This window comes from Herpailurus yagouaroundi, unplaced genomic scaffold (assembly GCF_014898765.1).
Source record: "Herpailurus yagouaroundi ecotype Mexico unplaced genomic scaffold, PumYag 222, whole genome shotgun sequence".
Lineage (NCBI taxonomy): Eukaryota > Metazoa > Chordata > Mammalia > Carnivora > Felidae > Herpailurus > Herpailurus yagouaroundi.
Genome location: NW_024412453.1, coordinates 16,511,553 through 16,530,719, shown reverse-complemented (window position 1 = coordinate 16,530,719; position 19,167 = coordinate 16,511,553). Strand labels below are relative to the sequence as shown.

The 19,167-nt window shown below is 51.3% G+C and overlaps 1 pseudogene; it reads left to right on the top strand.

The window, feature by feature from the left end:
• Positions 1–15,349: 15,349 nt before the first annotated feature.
• On the top strand, positions 15,350–15,876 carry LOC121019820 (small nuclear ribonucleoprotein G-like; annotated as a pseudogene).
• Positions 15,877–19,167: the final 3,291 nt, after the last annotated feature.

Sequence of the window (19,167 nt, the reverse complement as noted above, 5' to 3'; positions counted from 1 at the left end):
CACTTCTGTGTATATACACAAAAAGAAGCCAAAGCAAGACTCAAACAGATATTTGTACACCCATGTTCATGGCAGCATTATTTACAATAGCTAAAATGTGGAAGCAACCTAAGAGTCCATCAACAGATGAATGGACAAGCAAAAAATGGCATATACATACAATGGGATATTATTAATTCTTTAAAAGGAAGTAAATTCTGACGATTGCTACAACACGGGTGGACCCTGAACATTACGCTAAGTAAGATAAGCCAGACACAACAGGACAGACGTGATATTTTACTTATATGAGGTACCTAGAAGATCAAATTCATAGATATAGAAAGTAGAATAGTGGTCACCAGGCTGTGGGGAGGGGGATGGGGATTATTGTTTAATCGGTACAGAAATGCAGATTGGGATGATGAAAAAGTTCTAGAGATGAATAGTTGTGAAACGAAAACATGTATCTACACAGAGACTTGCATGCAATCAGTGAGCAACATTATTCATAAGAATCCCCAATTGAAAACTACTTAAAGATCCATCAGCTGGACAAAATGGGTTGTATCCATACAATGGAATACTATATGGCAATACAATAAAACAGAATGAACCTATTGATACATGCCATGACATGAATAAAACTCAAAATTATCATCATAGGTTAAAGAAGCCAGACGCTGGATAGGGTCAAATAGAGGGTCTCTGGATGAGAGAACACCAAACACAGGAAGGGCAAAGCTCTGATATTGAAAACAGAGAGACTGAGTGAAAGGTCACAAACTAATGAGGCGACACCCAGCCTTCTCCCCCAACTCAAATACCATGACGGTGGCAGTTGGGCTTAGACCCTCCAGGCAGAAGATGGGAAAGTGTTCTCTGGGGAATCTGACCAGCCCAAGATAACAGACCTAAAGATGTTCACAGCTGGGTTCTGCTTGCAATAGTTCCAGCCAGTTCAGTAACAACGAATGTGACAAAGCCCTCCCACGCGCACAGAACTTCCAGTCTGCCTTTTTTGCAGCTCACTCCCAAACCACAGTGGGTGATTAAGGATAATCAGACATTTGAGAAAACCATCTTTTAATCGTACCACTGCCACAAGAAAACAAAGCAAGCAAAGCAAACAAAGAGAATAACTTGGAGAGAATATGGAGGACCATACAGAGAGAAGGAAAAATAGCATGCTAACTGAAAAGAAGAGGTTTCATTTTAAAAAAGAACACTCAAAGAACACAAATGAACAATTTTGAATGGAAAAGTTGAAGAAGGAAAAAACAGAAGGAAGGAAGGGAGGGAGGAAGACAGAGAGACGGAGAAAGAAAGGAAGAGAGGGAGAGGAAGGAAGGAAGGAAGAAAAGAAAGAAGGAAGGCAAGAAGGAAGGAAAGAAGGATGGAAGGAAAGATGGAAAGCAAGAAAAGAAGAGAGAAAAATCTAAGAAAATTAGAGAACTTACAGAGGAGGTCCAACATACATCTAATCAGAGCTTCAGAAGGAAAGAACGCAGAAAGTGGCAGAGAGAAAATCATCCAAGAAATAACTCAAGAAAATTTCCCAGAATGCATAGACATGAATTATCGGATGGGAGGACACCCACCACTGCCTAGTGCCAAGAGCATTCCTAACACTTGCAGGGTCTGGGGCAGGAGTATATATGGAGGCCAATATGCCATATGTCTAAATTTTTAAAGTTGTAAACAAAGTTAACAAACCAATAAATAAAATATGCTCTATCCTCCTACCTTGACAAATATACTTGCAGAACTACCTGGAAGTTCAGGTTCTGCTCCAGAAGATGGAGGTGTGGAGAGAGCTGGTCCCTGCTGACATCCCTCACCCACTTCCTTTCTCTTCTAACTCCTGGATCTGTCCCACACCATGAGAAGCCTCAAGTGCATGCACATGGACATTCCAAGCTCCATCCCTGTCTCCCACTAAGAGCTGTCCCCTGGCCACTCCATAAGAGTAGGGATACAAACAACAGTGGTCTATCCTCAGGGCCAATGTAGGAAAGATGCCTGCATGGGTCCTGGAAGTGGGCTTTAGGCTATTTGGGCAAGGGATCCCAGATATGTACCTCGGTCATTGTCAGGGCATGGGTACTTAGTTGCCTGGTGGGTGAAAAGATACCCACATCGAGGCACATCATTGTGAAACTTCAGAACACTGGGAGAAAGAGAAGATTCTAAAAACTTGGAGAGAGAGAGAAGAAATAGGTTTCATACAAAGAGCCACCATTATAAGAATAACAACAGACTTCTCAACAGTAATACTAGAAACTAGAAGACAAGAAAATGATACTTTCAAAATTCTGGGGGAAGTGGCTTCTCATCTAGAAGTCTATAGTCAGCCAAGTTTTCAATTAAGTGTGAGTATTGAATAAAGGCAATTCCAGGCACATAAAATTTGCTCCCCATGCACCTCTCTTTGGAAGCTACGGGTGGACGTGCCACACTTAAACCAGAGAGTAAACCAGGAGGGAGACAGAGGATCCAGTAAAATGAGAGGCCCACTTCAGAGAGAAGGGAAGAGCACCCAGACTGGGTGTCCTCATTCTCTGTTGCTGCATAACTGTTATCACAAATTGAAACAATGCCCACCGGTCAGAAGCTGGTGGGGGGCTTGGCTAGGTTCTCTGTCAAGGTTGAAATCAAGGTGTTGACTGAGGCACAGCCTCACCTTGAGGGTCTGGGGAAGGATGCACTTCCAAGATCACTCAGATTATCTGTGGAATCAGATTCCCTGTGGTCGTAGGACTGACGTCCTCACTATCTTTGTGGCTGTTGTCAGCTCCTAGAGATCACTTTTAGGTCCTTTCCCTGTGACCCCTCCATCTCAGCAACAGATAACACCCCCAAAGGGAGACTCTCTACTCGCGATACTTCTGACACCAAGTGCGTTTTCCAAACCAAGCAATTCTCCAGTTCTCTGTGGACACCAACTACGTGTCCTCCAATTTAACTCAAGTCTGACACTACCCACAGGGCAACGGTTCAGTCCTACAAGGCTGCCCCCACTCTGATGCCAATCACAGATACCAAGTCCCCAGGTTACACACACTTCCGTTCGACTAGGCTACAAATTGGGGTTCCCACAACTCCCCTCCTTGGGTGAGATAATTTGCCATAATGGCTCACTGAACTCAGGGAAACACTGCTTACTATTACCAGATTATCATAAAGGATACAAATGGACAGCCAGATGAGTGAGGTCTGGAAGGGCCCTGAGCACAGGAGCTTCTGTCCCGGTGGAGTTTGGGGTGCGCCACTCTCCCAACTCATGGATGCATTCACCAGCTTGGAAGCTCTCAGAATCCCATTGTTGAAGTTCTCATGGAGGCCACTGGGGATTAACTCCATCCCCATCCCCAAGCCCCACCTGGCTCCCTGGAGGTCATGGGATGGGAGCCTGAGGCTCCAACCTTCAAAACACATTGTTGATTACCCAGGTGACCAATCCCACCCTGAAACTACCTTGGGGCCCACTTAGAGTCAGTGCATTAGCATAAACTCAGATGTGGTTGAAAGGACCTTGTGAAGAGTAACAACAGATGCTCCCATCACCTGTCGCCCAGGAAATGACAAGGATTTTAGGAGCTCTGGGCCAGGACCTGGGGAGGAAGACCAAATACATATTTCTTAGTATATTACAATCTCACAGTCCAGCACACCGAGGCATTTCGCTCAGAGTCCATCCAATTTCCTCTCTACCACCAGCCAAAGAAAAACGCTCTGCATGGACGAGGTCAGTGTGATTAGATGAGGCCCGCCTGCAAAATCTCCCTATTTTATTTTTTTTTAATTTTTTTTCAACGTTTTTTATTTATTTTTGGGACAGAGAGAGACAGAGCATGAACGGGGGAGGGGCAGAGAGAGAGGGAGACACAGAATCAGAAACAGGCTCCAGGCTCTAAGCCATCAGCCCGGAGCCCGACGCGGGGCTCGAACTCACGGACCGCGAGATAGTGACCTGGCTGAAGTCGGACGCTTAACCAACTGCGCCACCCAGGCGCCCCAAAATCTCCCTATTTTAAAGTCAACTGATTACGGGGCGCCTGGGTGGCGCAGTCGGTTAAGCGTCCGACTTCAGCCAGGTCACGATCTCGCGGTCCGGGAGTTCGAGCCCCGCGTCGGGCTCTGGGCTGATGGCTCAGAGCCTGGAGCCTGTTTCTGATTCTGTGTCTCCCTCTCTCTCTGCCCCTCCCCCGTTCATGCTCTGTCTCTCTCTGTCCCAAAAATAAATAAACGTTGAAAAAAAAAATTTAAAGTCAACTGATTAGAAGCCTTATTCACATCTGCCAACATCCCTTTGATGTGTGACATAACATAGTCACCGGAATGACATCTCATCATGGCCATGGCTTTTACCACTCGGGAGGGGGTTACACAAGGGCCAGGCTCTCTGTGGTCACTCTCAGCATCCTGTGGCCACAAGGAGAGTGGCAGCAGATCCCTCAGGGGGTGGCCCAGCCACCAGAGAGGACGGAGGGCAGGGAGATGGCTTCAGGACGGAACTGACTTCAAAAATGTGTTTGGGGGCACCTGGGTGGCTCTGTCGGTGAGGCATTTCTCTTGGTTTCAGTTCATGATCTCACGGTTTGTGGGATCAAGACCCATGTTGTGCTCTGTGCTGGTGGCACAGAGCCTGCTTGGGATTCTCTCTCTTCCTCTCTCTCTGCCCCTCCCCCACTAGTGCTTTTTCTCAAAATAAATAAATAAACTCATAAAAACAAAGTGTCTGAACATATTGAGAGATGTCTTTCCTACCTGGGAGAGGGTTTGCATTGTATTCTGGATACCATTAAAGAAAAGTGAGCCAAAATACTAGACAATTAACATCTTCCCAGAAGACAAAATGTCGCTCAGGAAAGAAAAGGGAACTGAGGTGTCTGTGTGGCTCAGAGGTCGGAATAGTGCGACATAGTCATAATAATGTGAAACCAGAGTATCGATCTGACCAAAACCCATCTATTTTTGGAGGTTAAGGACAGAGCAAGTGTGCTGGAGGGAGAGCAGGACGCTCATACTCTCTAAAAGCTAGGAATGAGAGGGGCACTTGGATGGCTCATTCGGTTAAGTGTCCGACTTCAGCTCAGGTCATGATCTCATGGTTCGTGGGTTCAAGCCCTGCATCAGGCTCTGTGCTGACAGCTCGGAGCCTGGAGCCTGCTTCAGACTCTGTGTCTCCCTCTGTCTTTGCCCCTCCCTGACTCGCACTCTGTCTGTCTGTCTCTCTCAAAAATAAATAAACATTAGAAAAAATTCAAAGACGTTATTAATAATGGCAAGACCGTGAAAGCAGGCCATTACCGCACGCCCGGGGCCCTTCTGAGAGCAGGTTACAGTCCTCGGAAGCCAGATTTTCTAGCCCATAGGAGCCCACAACTTCCCTCTGGTTAAGACAGCTTGGATGAGCCTGCTTCTGTTTGCAACTAAAAGAATCCTAATGGAAAAGGTTTTCCCAAACCCAACATCTCCTTAATTCATGTTTCCAGCAAGCATTTTCTGCCAGGTTCTACAATGAGGCGCTTTCTCTAATGCTGAGACAGGAGAGCAGGAGTGAGGGGGCTGCGAGCACCAGAGGGGCTGTGGCCTGGAGGCAGGGCATGGAGGCCCCCTGGCTCTCCCCAAGGGGTTTGCCTCACAGAGGTGCGGATGTCACCCTGAACCTTCAAGGAAGAGCAAGACTTTGTTGGGCACGTGGGGAGGAGGGAGGGCATTGCAGTAGAGGAGGGAATGCACGGTTTGGGGGAGACGGCAGATGGGGGGGCTGCAGGCAGTTGGGTCAGGACTGACGCCGAGCTTACACCCAGGGGATGATGCTCGAGAATGCCGGGAGACAGGTGGACAGGGCCTGTGTTCTGTGCTTTAGGTTTTAGATCTTGTCCTGGAGGCAATTAGAAGAGCCAGAAGGATTTTTTTTTTTTTTTTTTTTGCCAGAAAGATTTGTAAACCCCAATTTCTATTTAGTTATTTTTAGTTTGAAGGATCTTTCTGGAAGTGGTGCATGGGGCGGGCTGGAGTGGATCAGATGAGGCAGCAGATAAGTGCAGAGACCACAGTGAGTGTGTGCATTGGGGCTGGGGCTCCATCGCAAGGGCTGGGGGTGAACCTGGTTCAGTGTGGGGTGTTCACAGCCCCCTCACTCCTGCTCTCCTGTCTCAGCCTCATCGTGATGCCTGACAGAAAATGCTTTCTGGAAACATGAATTAAGGAGATGCTGGGTTTGGGAAAACCTTTTCCATTAGGATTCTTTTAGTTGCAAACAGAAGCAGGCTCATCCAAGCTGTCTTAACCAGAGGGAAGTTGTGGGCTCCTATGGGCTGGAAAATCTGGCTTCCGAGGCCTGTGACCTGCTCTCAGAAGGGCCCCGGGCGTGTGGTAATGGTCTGCTTTCACTGTCTTGCCATTTTTAATAACATCTTTGAATTTTTTTTTTAATGTTTACTTGTTTTTGAGAGAGAGAGAGAGAGAGTGTGTGAGAGAGAGACAGAGAAAGAGGGAGGCACGGAATCTGAAGCAGGCTCCAGGCTCTGAGCTGTCAGCACAGAGCCTGATGCGGGGCTCGAACTTATGACCTCGAGATCATGACCTGAGCCGATGGCGGATGCTTAACTGACCGAGCCACCCAGTCACCCCAGCAATGTCTTTGAACTTGTGTTTTACAAGTGAAGTCTGGTGGGGCAAGAAAGCATGCATGAGGGTAGAGGAGGCATGTGTAAATGCACCTGCCGTTCCTCGACATTCGTGCAGGTAAAGAGTGGAGACCCCCCCCATGAGCACAGAATTCTGGGGACCCACAATGTCGAGGAGTTCAGCAAGACTCAAAGTCAGCAGAAGGTACGCCTTTTATGTGTATGACTGACTAACTGTGGGTCTAACACCCCAAGAGAACCAGAACTTGCTTCAAATGCAGAGGAAGACAATGGTGCTCTAAGAAACAGAACAACCAAGGAACCGCAGCCCTACCTTTCTCACGGCGTGGTACATCCCCGCGTCTGTCCCAACGACACTGACAAAACCCATGTGGAAGGAAACAGTGCCTCAAGGTGCCCTTGCTTCTGGTCCTACCTCACACAGCACTAAGCTGAAGGTGGAGGGTCGGTAGAGTGTGCTCCTATCAAGAAGTGAAATAGAGGGGCGCCTGGGTGGCGCAGTCGGTTAAGCGTCCGACTTCAGCCAGGTCACGATCTCGCGGTCCGTGAGTTCGAGCCCCGCGTCGGGCTCTGGGCTGATGGCTCAGAGCCTGGAGCCTGTTTCTGATTCTGTGTCTCCCTCTCTCTCTGCCCCTCCCCCGTTCATGCTCTCTCTCTGTCCCAAAAATAAATAAAAACGTTGAAAAAAAAATTAAAAAAAGAAGTGAAATAGAGACGGTGGAATTAACTTTGTGCACCTTTCTGCTGTTCTGGGAAGAATAAAACATGCACGCACGTGCCGTGCCGCGCAATGCAAATTGTGGAACTCGATAATTCCACATATGTAAGTTAAATGCCCTCATATTTGAATTGAAAACTGTCACTGCACGTGTAAAGGTGGGCAGCGAAATTCAGACAAGTAATTTACAATTTTAATTTCTCTTGACTTGGAATGTCATTAAATAGCAAATTTAAAAAATGCCACGAGAAGTAGACAGAGGCCAGACAAGACAGAAAAAAAGCTTTCTATTTTAGCACCTTTAACAGCACTCTGCTCCTGCATATGGAACTAGGGGCCCCACAAGTGATGTAGCCAGGCCTGAGTCCATGAGTAGATCCGGCTTCAGACACCACCTGAGGCTTCAAGATTTCAAATCACACAATCAAAACTTGGCTTCTCTCTGCCTCTCAGCCTGGCCCTCCTGCGCCCCCTGTGGTCTCAGGTTTCATGCGGTGGCAGGACAGTGGCGGCGGCTCCAACACTAGGATCTGGAGGCTCCTTCCCAGAAGCCCCAGCAAAAGGGCTTCCTGTCCTTCCTGAACCCGCCTCTCCTGTCGGGAGACGTGGTGCCCAGATGGGCTTCATCCAGGTCTGTTAACTCAGCCCCACCTGCACTGAGAGTGGGGGAGGGGAAATCAGGCCACAGTGATCAGAAGAGCAAGAGGCTTAAGTTAGTGACACGGTTCTCACGTACCCCTTCCTGGATGCCCGATGGCCACACCCGCCCTCTCTTCTTATGCTAGCTCTTTCCTAAAAAGAAGCATCTGCCTATACACAGAAAACGTGTTTACCGTCTCCCCCAGGGGAGACAACTCAAAGTTGTACCAGAGAAAAGGCTGTAATCTCTAGGGGATGTGCTGTCCTTTCTGTGAGATGTGGGGTGCAGGTCCTCACGGTCTGACTTCGGATGGCTGAATGATGAATTTGACCAGCTCCAGCACACAAAGGAACAGGGCACTTTAGCAAGAGATCTGTAAATAACCCCACATAACTCTCACCTGGAGAGGGGAGAGTGGGAAAGGGTGGTCGCCGGTCCAGGGCACGTACGTTCTCACATCCAGAATAGCAAGAAGCCCTTGCCCTGACAGTAGTCCAAGCCCCTGGCCGGTCGGTTGGGCCCCAGCGCCCCCATTCTGCTCTGTGCGAGGATCAGCCACAGCCTTTGTTCTTCTCTCAGACCCCTGGTTGGGAGGTCTGTCGTGGAAACATCTGAGCTGGGTACTGGGGAGAATATCCCTTCTGGAGGCTGCATGACTTCAACAGCCCACCGCTTATTGGCACGAGAGAGAGCATACAATATGAGTAATCACCCACTTTCCTTTGCCAGATTTGGGGTTTTTCTGGTGACAGAGACCCTGAAGGCGGGGGATCAGCATTCTATCTCCTTGCTTCTGCCTTTTCCACAGGCTAGATCCACAGAAGCCAGAGATTCGATCAAGTCGGAGTCTCTGGATAGGACAGGTGGCCTGGGAATTTCTGATTCCCGGCACCAGGCCCAGGTTTGGCCTCCACCCCAGGATCTCAGTGTCATGGCGGCATGCCGGGCCAGTGTGGCCATCTTGGCGGCCGCCCACACGTGGGTTTCTGCTGTGGGGAGAGTGGAAACCATATCTTCCAAGGTGGACAGCACTGCTCTCTGCCCACAGGCTGCGTGCCAGCTACGTCTTTACACAATCAAAGAGGGACCTTGCACAGACCAATGCTGAGAAGGAACCATGAGCCAAGGAGCATGAGTCACTTAATCCTCTGCGCCTGGGTCAAAAAATAGACGGGGGAAAAGACTAGCAACAAATATATTCATGTTGCATAATTTTAGAAAAGGAACGTTTTTCAAAATCGTGAGAAAAACTCAATGACCAACGAAACCATCGTCCGTCGAGGATTAAAACGTATCAAAGAACATCAGCAGCATTAAGGAGGGGCCGCAGGAGTCTCCAGACACCTCCTGAGACTCACGCGTCGGGGAGGCCTGAGTGGGTTGATTGAAGAGGCCATGACGGGGCTGAGCTCTGTTCAACCACCACTGGGACTCTAGAGGGTCCGTGGAGCCAGCGGCAGAAGCCCAGAGGACAGTGCTTTTCCTCGGCTGACGTTGAGAGCAGATGACCACACCGCACACGACAGAGACCCAGCAGTAGGGCAGTAGAGCTGTGAGCAGACACATCTGCAACAAGAGTCTCCGGATGCAGCCTTCGGGCCATGCATGATCCTTGCTGTGATACACGCTGTGTGTCGGGCATCTGTGGCAAACACGTGCAGTCGGCGATATTGTTGCCATGTCGACCAAGCATTTCCATGGTCAGCCGTGGGGAGGGATCAGCTGTAGAGACCAGCGATTTGGGCGGAGGGCCTTCGTGAGTCCCTGTGACTATAACCCAGGGAGACCCATGCAGGTGACCCCCTGAGCCCCATGCTGACTGTCAGGCCTGTCCTCACACAGTGAGGCAGGCTCAAGGAGAATGCTTGGGTCTAGGTCACACTTGGATCAGGGCGGGGCAACCCTCTTCCCCTGAAGTGGGGAAATCGCCCGCCCGTTGTTGGCCTAAAGGCGATCGGGATTGCAGAAATGCTTCAATGAGTCTTTCCACGCTCATGCCCTTCAGGACTGAAGAACGTGGTCCCCCGGCTGCTGAGGATGCTCTGGGGATTGCCCCTCACTGAGAAGGCTAGCCTCATCCAAGGTCATGGCCTCTTCCTGGAGGCCTGACTCTAAGATGGTAGCTTCGGGGGTAGAAGGCTCAGCCACCCACCCAGCCCCACTCTCAGAGGCCACCTTGACATTGCAGCCTGACTCCTCCCCGTGCTGTCTTCTTACCGTCCACACAAGGCCCCCAACCAGCCTCCCACGTGCTCACCTCCATCTCAGAAGCTGCTTCCCGGCAGCCCAGACTTCCACATAGCACTTGTGTGAGTTTCCTGGAGCTGCCCTGCCAAGTGACCACAAACCAGGCAGCTTAAAACAACAAATTTACTCTCAGTCTGGAGGCCAGAGCCTGAAATCGGGGAAGTGGGACCCTGCAGCCTCCGGAGGCTCGAGGGGAGGATCCTTCCTCACCTTGTCCAGCTCCTGGTGGATCCAGATGTTCCTCAGTCCGCATCCAGGTCACCCTAATCCTGGCCTCAGCCACGTCTTCACCTAGCCTCCCCCTGTGTGTCTCAAACTGTCCCTCTCCTCTCTTATAAGGACACTCATCCTCGGATTTAGGACCCACTCAGATAATGCAGGAGGACCTCATCTTGCGATCCTTATTGTAATGACGTCTGCAGAGAAGCTCACTGGAGATACGGTCATATTCTTAGATTCCGAGTGGACGCATACTTTGGGGGCCACGTTGGCACGTACTGCATCAGTGCAGGCTTCCATTTCTATGGCAACAGTAAGGGCGATGTGTGAGCTCCCGGGAGGGCAGGGTCTCTGTCGCATTTGTTGCGGCCTCCAGAGTCCCCTCAGAAGGGGAGACGGCGTGAACACGGCATCAGGCCCTGCCCCATAGAGGGGGCACTGTGAGCAACACAGAGCGTGGGGAGAGGCGGCCCATCCCCCGCCGGCACCCCCAGAGCTGCAACTCCTGATCTGTCGGACCACTCCAGGACAGGTGAGCCGGGGGACGTCACCAGTAGTCAGAGGAGAGGGAGCAGATGTGACACACCTTGAACATCTTCTGAAACTTCCACTGAGAATAAGGGAAGAATACCCATTTTTCCAGGGGAGGTGTCAGGATCCAAGCTGAAGAGGCTTTGGTGGGGTCCAGGCTGGCCACAGGGACCCTCCCCGGTAACATGGCCCTGAGAGTTCCAGCTGGGAGACACCAGGCTCTACTTTCCATAGAGTGGGGAATGTGCTACTTCACTGTCAAGCACATCCAGGGACGTGCTTTTTTTGTCCACCTGTACCTTGACTTCCCAACTGGGACCTACTTTGGGCAAGTCCTGGTTTGGATTCTGGCCCTTCTGCTCCGGTCCAGGGAGCCTGGGATGCTCAGAAGGCAACATGGAGCTGAGATGGGAGATGATACCAGAGGCCTCTGGACCCGTTCCTTCCGGGAAGCCAAAGGATGTGGCCTGGGGTCAACAGCCACGGGAGGGGAGATATGGGATCTCAAGAGGCAGCACCTGAGGGGGACAAGCCCCTTCAGAGAGAACAAAAGACGATCGCAGAGAGTGAGGTGTGCTCGCGGGTTTCAGGGGCCTGGAGGGACCGTGTGGGGAGTCTGAGTTCAGCCTGGGACTTGCAGCTCCTGGCCTGTTGGGTGAAGCCATGCCTCCCATCCCTCCTCGGGTTGTCTTGGGGCCCAGCTGAGGGGACGGAGTCAGGGTTGGAGGCGCAGCAGCAAGAAGCTGAGCTCTGGGCTCAGGCAGGGCTGGGCTGGGTGAAGCTGGGTGATGTTGGGCATGGGGAACATCAGAGGAGCATCACCGAGTGGGAGTCTGGGCAAGAATTAGCTTGGTGCCCGGCCCGCAGTGATGGCTCCACCTGAGAACTCTTTCCCTCCCTGGGGGACGCTGGCCACTCAGTGGTCCAGGAGGACTCCATGGGAGTCTTCATGTCATGGGATGGTGGCCCTAGGATACAGGGTGCCCGGGGGGGCCAGGAACCCACGAGGGATGCCTTGATCATCACTCACTGTGTGTTTATGGTTTAACTCACTCTGAGGCACACGGAAGTGTAATGACTCGCCTCGGGCTCGCCCCAGCTCAAGCTGCCGAGTCCTGTCTACCGCGGGGTTCTAAATTAGGGTGCAGCACGCTTGGTGCACATGAATCAGGGCACAGAGAAGCCCTTAAAACACCGCACACGTGGTTTTGAGCGTTCACACATTCATGCACAGAGGCACGGCCCGCCTGACGGTCCCATCTTTGAGCACATAGGAAACGCTTAGCAGCACAAAGCAAAGGAGCAGGTGGGTGTGCGGTTGGTTGCAGGGGTCCAGGAGCAGGGCTGAGCCCCTCCTTCTCGCTCAGGGAATCAGAAGTTCTGGGGGGTTGATTCTCTGTAGGAGGTGGGGCCAGGGCAAGGATCCAGGAGCTCTGAGCCCTCAGGCGCGCTCTTCTGCTACCTGGCGGCCTCTTCTTCCCCTTACGTCCTTCTGTTCCTCCTGCCACTTCTCTTTACCCCCTCCACGTGTTCCAGCACATGTGTGGCCACCACCCTAGGGTGGGTTTGTCCTGCCGCTACTACTCTTAACACTCGAAACTAGCCCACGGGCGAACCATGACCTACACAAACTTCCACGGGCAACAGTAGACCTCACCTGCTTAGACGGTGAGATGCTCTGTGGTGCGCATGGGCCGGTCCAGGGCAAACACAAGCGGCCAGCCATCGAGACGTAGGTGGACCAGGCCTCATCCGCTCTCTCTGGGCACAGGTGGGCCCCACTGTCTCCTGACCCATGGAGGCTCCTGTTCTGCCCCCAGCAAGGGCCCTGCCCCACCGCCCCCTGTCTACACCTGCTCAGGAGTCTGACTCGCAGTGTGCAAACTAGAAGTCAGTACTGATGACGTCACAGCGTCCCTTGATTGGCCACAGCACAGATGGAGAGAAGATCAGCCTGTAAAAACGTTCCTATGGCCAACATGGTGACACCAAGTGTACGAAATGGGGCCACCCTCTGAATGGTCACAATGAATGCAGCCGAGGCCCACAGAGCACTTACCACATGCCAAGCACTTACTAGGAGGCAGGCACCTTCTGCACACTCTCTTGTCCAATCCTCTCAACAGTTGTGGGACGTGAACACTATTATTATTATCTCCATTTTACAAACAGATCCCCCAAAGTTCAGAAGCTTATTCAAGGACACGCCCGGCTGACCTGGAAGTCGGAGCTTTTGGTCCCCTTCTGCAGAGCGAGCGTGAATCTGCCATTAATTGCCTAGTTGGGAGTGATCAAACAAGTTCTATCACATGCCATCACCGAGGTCCCCTCCAGCTCTTGGAAGACTCCCAAATACCTCCTGGTGATGGATGGAGGGCAGGCAGAGGAGGAGCGAGGAGGCCAGGAGGCACTGGTCCCAGCTTCGTTCTGCTGAGTGCCCTGAGACCCACCCAGTAGGTTGACCTCTCCAGCTTTGCCCCAGGCCTGAGCCAGCAGCGCACCATCTGGGAGCATCTGCCCTGCACAGCCCTGGCACACAGTCCCCCCAGCCCCTGCTGTACTATCTCCGTTCCCCAGCAGGGCTTAGGCTGGGCCCATGGCTGGACTCACACATTTCTGGAAACCTAAGTTTAAGCTGAGGGGTCCAGACACACCAGAAACTAGCTGTAGAGGCCAAGGAAGTTCTGGAAGATAACTCACCTGAGGAAGGGAGGAGCCAGGCCCAACAGTGGACCCTGTGACAGGCAGCTGTGTGGACGGTCTGGCAGCCAGGAGAACCATGTGTGGTTCACAGAGAGCTGGGGGAGACAGAGGGATATGTGTGCTGTAAATACAAACAAATGGAGCCAGTCGACCCTATAAAACAGGACACAGGCACGGCCCTGACGGTTAGAGCAGCCGCCATGCCCAGAGAGAGCAGACGAGGCCTGAAGAAGCCACTGCGGCCCAACTATCGGAGCATCCTCACTGACATGGATGTCTTCTCGGGGACCGTGATTAGGCCTGTGGTCTCCACTAGTGTGGCAGCTGGCTGGGCTTTGAGCACCTTCCTCAGTGGCCTGGCACCAAAGGAAGGACTCAGGCTCTGGAGACCCGGGGTTCTAGTCTCACTTCTGCCACTTCCTTGTAGTATGCCTTGGGGAGATTAATTAAAGACTCTCAACCTGGGATGGGTGATTCCAAAAAAAAAAAAATCCACAAATTCTTTTTTTTTTTTTTAAACGTTTATTTATTTTTGGGACAGAGAGAGACAGAGCATGAACGGGGGAGGGGCAGAGAGAGAGGGAGACACAGAATGGGAAACAGGCTCCAGGCTCTGAGCCATCAGCCCAGAGCCGGACGCGGGGCTCGAACTCACGGACCGCGAGATCGTGACCTGGCTGAAGTCGGACGCTTAACCGACTGCGCCACCCAGGCGCCCCAAAAATCCACAAATTCTAATACCCCTCTCTTCAGGAGGTGGGGTCCAGTACCCGCCCCCCCTTCTTGAGCATGGGCCAGACTTAGTGACTTGCTCGCAACTAACAGAATAAACAGAAGTGACAGTGTGCAGCCTCAGAGACTTGGTCGTAAGGGGCATTGTGGTTTCCTGCCTGGCCCTTCTCTTGTCCTTGGACCACTTGCTCTGAAGAAGCCAGCTGCCACATCATGAAGAGAGGCCCGCCTGTGAAGAACCGAGGCCTCCAGCCAACAGCTGTGTGAGGGCGCCATCTTGGAATGGATCCTCCAGCCCCACACAACCCCAACCTCATGAGAAACCTTTAAGGATAATCTCCCAGTTACGCTGCTCCTGAATTCCTGACCCATGGAAACCGGGACAATAAGAAACGTTCTGTTTTAAGCCAGTATATTTGGGGGGATCATGTGTTATACGGCACTAAATAACAGATACACAAGCCCATCTCAAGGTACTTGTCAGGATTTGCTGAGAGGACACACTGGAAGGGTTGGATACCCCACACACTCAGTCTGATGGCTCCTTCCCTCTCTGGGGTTTCCGTGCTTCCATCCCAGGGGCTAAGGCTTGGACTGTGGGTTCTGCTCACTCAGGAGCCAGCCCTCCAGCCAGGTTCCTGGCCTCCTTCCCATTTCCCCCAGCGTGCCTCCTGGCCTTGTCCAGAGACAGTGTCACACAGGGATGGGGGGCTGTAGTGGCTCTTCTTTTACACAAAGGGTCAAAGAAATCCTTTGGAAACCAGTTTAATCCAAATCCTGTGGTAACCTTCTGTATCAAGCTCTCTTCCCAGGCTCACCTTCTACACAGCACAGTCGGAACGTCCAAATTGTAAATCAGTTCACACCATTTCTTGCTTAAAAACCTCCAGGGGGCATCTTTAAGTTCGCTGAATAGACACCATGAGCAAAGCCCACCCTCCAGAATTGAAAAAAATTATGGACAAGAAATTATCAGTGAACTTAAATGGTGAAGACATGTCCAAGGGGGCTCAATCCCTTCACGAATCTTGTGATAGATGAATATGTGGAGATGGCAACTAGTGGGCAACAGAACAATACTGGAATGGTGGTAATTTGAGAAAATAGTATCATCATGTTAGAAGCCTTGGAACAAGTATCAACAATGGGTGTGTTCACTGGAAGAAACCAACTGCTTCCATATGTCCCCTCTCCATAGCACCTGTTTTACTACAATATAAAAATCAGGTTATGTATTTTCATACTGAACTTTTTTTTTTTAAATAAACTTTTGTAATAGTAAAACACACACACACACACACACACACACACACAATCCCAACTCATACTGTGGCCATAAGACTCATGACATGCCCTACCCCTACTCTATGCTCTTGTTACAGTCTAAGCTCCTCTTCCTTATGGCCCTCAACTATGTGAAGCCTCCACACTTTGTCTCTTCCACGTGAAGCATTCTCCACCCAGACCTTCCCAAGGCTGCCTCCTTCCTGTCTGTGTCACTTCTTTGGACCCCCAGCCCTACACAGGTCCTCACCACCACATTGTCTTATTTTTTTCCTTTTTATCACCAGCTAAAATGACCCATTGGCTTGTTATTTGCCTGAAGGTCACTCTGGAGTGCAGAGATTTGCTGTGTTCTCTCCAGGGCTAGAATGGTACCCACATCCAAGAGACACTTGAATGTCTATGGGTCAAGTGGCTTTTTGAACATCAATCAAATTCCCTTTTGAAAGCTTTGGAGGCAACTTTTTTCATAGAGAACACTCTGGAAAATCCTTCCATAAAAAGAACAAAGTACCTTCAGACTTTCTAACAGCAGGTCATACCTGTGTCATGATCATTTTAACCCAGGAAGGGTCTTATTGGGGATTTTGAAGCAAACTGGTGTTCTGAGGGTAGATAAATCATGGGGTCTCTCTGGGAAGCTGTCCCTCTGTGGAGAGCAGACTTCTGAGGTCCACATGGCCCTACTGTGTAAACGTCTTCCCACCCACCAGGAGGGCTGGGATGAGCAAGGGGAACATGAAGAAGCCAGAATGTTCTGAGGTCCTGGAGGTTAGAAGAGGGAAGAGAGAAAGGAGGAAGCAGGACATGGCAGGGGGCTCTCAGAACGAATGACTCCTCCTCAGCTGTTGTCCAGCACTCAGGGTTGTGGCTTCCAGGGCCAACCACCTAGGACTCTGCTTTGCTTGTTCCTTCTTGCAGGACCTGGGGAGCTATGCAGGCTCCCGGAGAACCTCAATGCCAACTGGCCTCCTTGCTTCTCTTGGCACTTGAACACCAACGGAGTCGTCTTCTACAGATAAGGTAGCATCAGTGTTCTGCTTGAGGCACTTCTCCTATTCTCAAGACAGACCCATCTCTACACGGAATCTCTACTCTGATCTGCCCACTCACCTCCTCCAAAACCCCCGTTCACCACACACACTCTGTTCCCAACCTTGGCCTTCTGTGTTCCCTGACCTGCAAGACTGTTCCACCATGCCATCCCCTGAGAGAGACCACCCAGACCAGTCTGGTCCCATCCCTTTCATTGTCCCCTGGGGGCACAGCACTGCCACGCTTTCAGCTCTGATGAGTGTCCTTGGTTAGTGCCCATCTCCCTCGCTGCAACAGTCCCATGAAAGCAGGGACTTGCCTGTCCTACCCGCCACTGTGCCCCAAGGGGACAGTGTGGGGATTTCCTGGAACTCAGCAGATGTTCAGAACATACCTACTGAGTAAAAGAAAGACTAGGAAGCTCTGCAGTAAAGGAGGCATTGCTGGAAATGCAATGAAAATGATGGTTGGGTCTGGAGAGCTGCGTGATGACACAGCTACAGCCTGGCTGTGTCTCCTGGTGGGCAGATGTGTGCAGAGATGCTGACGGGGCAGGTTGTGTCCAGCATGTCCCTTCTGGAAGGGATGGGCCATCTGGGGAAGCCCAGGACATGGTGCCAGGCTGAGACCTGGCCCTGCCTCCTGTCCTTTGCCCAGAGAGTGTGAGGTCTGGGAAGGATGTGATAGATGGGGAAGGAGATCTTAGCCCAGGAGAAGTAGAGGAGCTGGGAATACCCAACAATGGAAAGACTGAAGGTCAGGAGAAAGTGCTGCGACCCAATAGGTGCCCAGGGAAAGTGACCAAGGGAAGCTGCTTGGATCCGTGCAGCTGAGCACAGAGCATCCTGCATGTCCCCCTTCTGCGTGAGGAGCCTGGGTGAGAACAGCAGCTTCCGCTAAGAGGCATGAGGTCACTGACCCTGGAGAGATTTGGGGCCAGTCCAAGGAGTGCAGGACACTTGGGATCAGCCACACTTGTACCCAAGAGAGCAGGAGGAGACCAGAGCAGGTAAGATGTGGGCAGGACCAGCCAGAAGAGACCTCACTGTTCCGGAGGCTCCCCCTTGGCCACGCACCCCCTTACTTGTTGGATTCAAGGAGGCCCAGGGGTCCCCGGGGAGAGGGCCAGAATTGGATGGCAGGGAGGCCATAGAAATATTCAGATCCTAATGCCTGGGGCAGCTGTGCTGGTAAGTGCAAGCTGAAGTCAGACTCAGCAGGTCTGGCCTTGTCTCCTGACTGGCCACATGCCTTTTCCATGTCGAGCCACCCAGATTTCCACCAACCCCTGGGTACACTGTGTTCCCTGGAGTTTTGGTGTCTGGTCTTTGCTCTCGCTCAAATTTTCATGACCCCCCAATCCCCACCTCATCCTTCCAAGTTCAGCTCAGCTGTCCTATCCTCATGGAGGTTTTCCTGAGCCCAAGGCTGGTCTAGGTTCCATGGTCCCCACCAAACACTCAGCCTTCCCAGAGCCTGACTGCTGGCATGTATTTCAGGCTGTGATTCCAAAGAGATGAGAGTTTCCCGCTAAACTCAGCCCAGAGGCTCAGGGTAGAACAGATGTCTATCGACATCTCATTAAATATTTGCTGAATGGATGAGCAATTGAACAAATGGGTTGAAATTGGCCACCCTCTTGCAGATCCCATCACCCCTTCCCTGGCTATGTCTGCAGGTAGGGGCTACCATTGCTGTGGACAGGAAAATGTGGGTTCCGTAAGTACGCTGGGACTGTTGTAGCAAAGAGAGCCCATATGGGCTGGCTGCAAGTGACGCTAGATCCCCCCAGAGACTGTGAGGGCAAAGTTGCAACTCCCAGGGACCAGACCTTTGAAGTCTGAACCGAGTGCAGTGGAAGGTTACCCAGGATGCACACTGCCATGCTGATGGGACCTTGTCAGCACAGGCATGTCCTCTCTTAGCACCCATCTCAAACACATAGATGAGATGCATGTGTTTCAAATATCGTTGGCATTGCCGTGGACCAAACAAACAACCCGCTACTTGACTGCTGTCTCCATTCTGTGTGACTATTCTGCCAGGATTTTTTTCCCCACCTCTCAAAATACGTAATCTTTCTTGACTGGCTGGAAAGGTGGTAAAACAAACAAAAAGTGGCAAAAAGGAGTTTAATTAAAGGGCACGGGCTAAATAAAAAGGCCATCTCAGTGGGTTGTGCATCTGATTCCTGATATGGACTCAGGTCGTGATCTGGTGGTTTGTGAGTCGGAGTCCTGCATCAGGGGCTCTGCACTGACAGCACGGAGCCTGGTTGGGACTCTCTCTCCCTGTCTCTCTCTCAAAAAAAGAAGCTGTCATATTTCATACTTTCCTTGGCACTATACTAAGAGTAATGGGTGAGCAAGAGGTGGGTGGCTGGTTTTCTGCCATACGATTCTTCTTCGGTTGTCTGAATT